Source organism: Calidris pugnax, unplaced genomic scaffold (genome assembly GCF_001431845.1).
Source record: "Calidris pugnax isolate Ruff unplaced genomic scaffold, ASM143184v1 scaffold13, whole genome shotgun sequence".
Taxonomy (NCBI): domain Eukaryota; kingdom Metazoa; phylum Chordata; class Aves; order Charadriiformes; family Scolopacidae; genus Calidris; species Calidris pugnax.
The window spans coordinates 15,058,818-15,063,631 of NW_015090810.1; the positions used below are offsets into that span (position 1 = coordinate 15,058,818).

General features: G+C 35.3%; 1 protein-coding gene across 5 annotated transcripts in view; it reads left to right on the top strand.

Moving 5' to 3' along the window:
• The first annotated feature begins 1,075 nt into the window (after positions 1 to 1,075).
• The window catches only part of CDH19 (cadherin 19, type 2), a 105,249-nt gene continuing 101,510 nt past the window's right edge, over positions 1,076 to 4,814 (top strand). For 3 of the 5 annotated variants that reach the window (XR_001411561.1, XM_014938674.1, XM_014938682.1), the window contains exon 1: positions 1,076 to 1,188. The gene's annotated coding sequence lies outside the window, so the exon portion shown is untranslated. The remainder of the gene's footprint in view (positions 1,189 to 4,814) is intronic. The other 2 variants (XM_014938678.1, XM_014938680.1) reach the window with 2 other exon arrangements.

Sequence of the window (4,814 nt, forward strand, 5' to 3'; positions counted from 1 at the left end):
CTTAAGTTAGGTGCTTCAACACAATTTTTCTGATACCATCCTAGCTTGATTTTCATTCTATGCTTTGTTTTATTATCAAAATAATTCAAGCAAACATATATATGTTTCCCATGGGATCATGGGATCCCATCACCAAGTGCGGATCTCTGTCCTCCACAACTGTCATTGAAAAGGTAGAGGGGAACACAACACCACTGTGACCTTGTCTGTCAAAACACATGTTTGTAGTTTCCCATCTAGGATGCCTCCAGAAACTCCCAATGTCAAGGACAGAACAGAAACTTAGGAATTACTTTACCTTCTTGGCTTTGGATGCATGGGACTCCCAAACAGGGAACACAGAGATCCTGAGGCAGTATCCTTCTTACAGATCTCAGCTGTTTTTCTTGTTGCCACAGCAGCCGCAGACAGCTTGCTTGGATGGCATGGTGAGAGATGAGTCAGACCTCTCTATGCATCAGGAAGTTTCCTCACGCCCAACACTTCTGAAGACTGAATAGAGCAGATGATAGGGTAGTTTGTACCAGAGGAGTTATATTGCAACACAAAGCTATTTAGCTAGCTTTTGCAGGAAAAAATTGTTTTTACCAAAGTGCAGCATGGATGGAATTGCTGTCAGCAATATATCTACAGTGTCAGAGCCTCCTGGGTCTGAGAGCTGAAGCCTGAAATCAACGTGACCACTTAATGCAGCAATATCTTGAATCAGAAATGCCTGATTTTCTATTGACTGGAAAGTTTAGGACAGTAATCGTCTTTCCTTTGATATCTTCTGATAATTAATAATGAAGGCTCCTAATTTAGACATTCATAAAGAATGTTAAAACTTAGTACATTACTTATAGTTTAAAACACAAATTCATGTAAATCTTATATATAGTATGTTTGCTATCTGTCCAATATTTATTCAAAATCCTTTCCCACTGCAGCTGGGAATGCTGTTTCTAACCACCAAAGACAAGTGCAGAACTCTGGGGCTGTAGAACAATTGGCATTGTTAAAGGTAACAGGGAGAGCTTTCATCCAAAACATACTACATATCCTGCAGATGCTGGTGTAGCTCCCAGTGCTGGTAGTGATAAATGATGTACAAAACGAGTGAATGCTGAGACACAGTCACACATAGAAAAGAGAATCTAAGAGGAATTCCTTGACAACAAGAGGCAGCTGGTTTTATGAAGAAAGCAGGTATGCCATTTATTTTTCTCTTGCACATCTGTCTTTCTACTCTCTAAACTTTGGGATTTGATTTTGACCTCAGGGTGTTCTGTTTCAAGACAAGAGTTTTGGTCATGACAGCAGCAAAACCCTAATTTCCTCCTGTCTAGGATGGGGTTATATGGGTATAGATGGTGATCAAAAGCATATAAATGTGTTTTTGTAGAGGTATCCTGCACTTCTGAGAAAGTGCTATGCACTTTCAGAGGTTTGACAATCAGAAGTGATCTGTGGTTCACTATGCCTTAGTGTTAGTCCATTGTAATATTTGGCCTATTCCTAATTTTCCTCCTTCCACTTCTACCTGTTCATGTATTTTCCTCAGTTTCAAATTGTCTGACTTGTCCTAAAGAGAATCTCTGCTTATTAAAAGGATGTTTGGGTTTTCCACACTAACCTGTCTCATATATTGAACTTTGTAAAGAACATTTGCAACTAATTGAAAACATGCATACACTTCGCAGATGAATGCCTCGGTCATTATCTTTCAATTATGAATCTTGTCTCCTTCTATTCTTCAATACCTGGTTTTGAAACTACCTTCAGACACTGGCTGAGAAGCTCGGTAGCTTGTATAGGATGTGGATGGTGAAGAACACTTTGAATTTTGGCTCTGAATTACATCACATCTTAATTATGGGGACATATACATATTATAGTCTACACTGACTACAGCATGGCAAACATTTAATTAGAATAGGCATAATCATCTCAGAATCACCAGAGTGTGAAAGCAGAAATCAAAAAGTTTGCAACATTTTTTATCAGGCTCTGAACTAGCAAAAGTAGGAGAGTTTCTAAAGGAAATCAGACCGTTATCAACCCTATTCTCAGGTTCTGAACAAAACAGTTAAGTATTGAAGTGTCACTCACTGACATTGATTCAGAAGTTACTGAGGACATTTTTAACTCGCTTCAGTATAGTATGTAGTTGATCCACTTAATCAGAAGTAGTAGCTTTCAGCAGCCATGAGAATATAGATTCCAAAGCCTTCTAAAATGCCTTGTTTTAACATTCTTACTGTTGGTGTGAAAGTGTTTTCCTTCAAAAATGTTTATATTTATGCAACTGCTTCCAACTATCTGTGATTTTTCTAATGAATTTCTATTTCTTTAGAAAAAAAAATTTATTGAAAGCAATATGGATAGATGGAGAAAAGTAAGCATTCACAAATTCCTCTGTCTTAAACAGGAAAGAAAAGAAAGACATATATTCTTAAAGTGTTATGCTTTAGCATTTTCAAGTTTATTTACTTGTTTAAGTTTTATTTATGTGATTGAAATGATATTCCACTTGGGAATTTATTTCATCTTAGGAAAAAAAAATAAATACACATTTTAAAATTAATTATTAATTGATCAGATAAAAAATGGTAGAGATTACCAACTCATGAGTTCTTTTTATGTTTAATTTTTATTTCATAGAATTCAGGATTCTTCTGGGGCAGGGGAACTAAACATATATACATGTATGTGAATAAATTAATAAAGATTTTTCCCATTTATTTTCATAGATTTCCTATATTTTTCAGCTGAACTTTATAATATAAAACTAGAAAATGTTGCAACTCATGTTAAGTCTCCCATGAACATTATCATTATGTTTGATTTAGAATCATAGAATTTTCTAGGTTGGAAGGGATCTTTATGATCATCTAGGCCAACCATCAACCAAACTCTGACAAAAACAAAAAAACCCACGTCTCTAAACCATGTCACTAAGCACTACATCAACCCATCTTTTGAATACCTCCAGGGATGGTGCCTCTGCTGTGCAATAACAGTTCTGGAACCCTGAAGGTCAGTTCCTACCAGAAGTCAGTAAAGTAAAGTTTGGTATTTTCTTAGTGTAATTTGCTACTTTTAGAAAAGTTCATGAGTATGTCCATATCACTGGTAGATAACAAGGAACACAGATAAATTCTTGTTGGGAATTTTGATCTAAGTATTAATGTTAATTCCCTTAGAAGTAGAATCATATAAAAAAATATTCAAACAGAAAAAAATCTTCAGGCCTTGCCTATAATTCAATCAAAACTTTTCCAATGCAATATTGTCAGGAACATAATCTTATTATGAAAAGAGCATTATATCCTCTAGCATATGTGAATCTCTCTAAAATCAAAAGTACACACAACCTGGAAGGTGGGATCACTTGTGACAAACCATTATTAACACCAATAGCTACTTTCACTTCTCAGACTTGCAGAAATAAGGTAATTAGTATTACCTCAGCATAAGAACTTTCTCAAAGAAATCAAATTTCATTTATAACTAATATAACTTATAACTAAGAATGATATTGAGAAAAAAGTAAAATAGTTGGAAAGTCTAGTTGTCAGCATTTCACCGCTACTTATCAAGACTTTGCCATAGGGCTACCAAATCAGTGGGCAAGCAAGGACTGGGTTAGAGTTTCAAACGTTTGCTTTGGAAAAGCACCTCTGTGTATCTGAGACAATCTAGAAGAGTATGCCCATCTTTTTAGGTGATAATTCTGTGTAAGCCTGTATTGTAACCAAGAAATGAGAGTGGGGCCCATGGCAGGGGGGTTGGAACTAGATGACCATTAAGGTCCCTTCCAACCCAAACCATCCTATGATCCTATGATTCTATGATATATAAATATTATTTGTCTTTTTTTCACTAGATACTCTGAACATTGGGTAAAGTTCCTAAACCAGCAAGCTCTGTGATAGCTGCATAGGCCTCATAAACAGAAACAGGTAGTGGTTTCCCAGGAATCTCAATGTTGTCAAAACTAAACTGCTACCAAGCGATCCAGTTTAAATTTAATTTTGATATATCTGTGTGTCTCGTATCACAGTATGTAATACAAATAACCACAAGCTACTGTGTTTATTTTTATTAATATTGTAATGATGCTAAGTCATAGATTGCTTGACTCAGGCTTTTTATAAAGGTAAAAAAGAAATAGAAGAAGCAGAGCAACTATGATCATAACTTGAGTACGCAGAAGAGAAGTAATTTGCTTCATTGAAAACTGTGCCCAAACTTTGGATGAAGGCATAAATTATAGAAATCAAAACAACATAACTGTGATGTGATTTTAATTCAGTGTCATTTTACTTATTTGTTGTGTAGATTTTCTTTCTTCTTTGCTTAGAATACAAAATTCTGAAATGCCAGTATATAAAATGAGTATGGATGTGTATACCTATGCTGTGTAAGTGAAAGAAACAAAACAGTTTCCATAGCTAATATTCCTAAATTTCCCATAGCGTATTTTCAGTTACATGAAAAGGAGATTTTGTTTACTAAGTTTGCTTTGACATTTGAGTTCAGTTATTGCCATGGTAGAAGACAAGCAGATTAGATCATTTGCATCATCTAAATGGAATTCTGAGTAATGTCATCATTCAATGGGTCATCGAGAACAGAAAAGTGATTGTATCCCATCAAACCAGGCATTATAATCAAGTAAATAATACTTGGAATGTATGATTAGTCTGTGTGGATAAAAAGTCTGATTGGCTGATATTTAGATAAGGAATATGGACTTTAATTTGAAAAGAGCATTTTGGGGGGGGGGGGGGGGGGGGAAAAAAAGTAAAAAAAAGGGAGAGGAGGAAAAA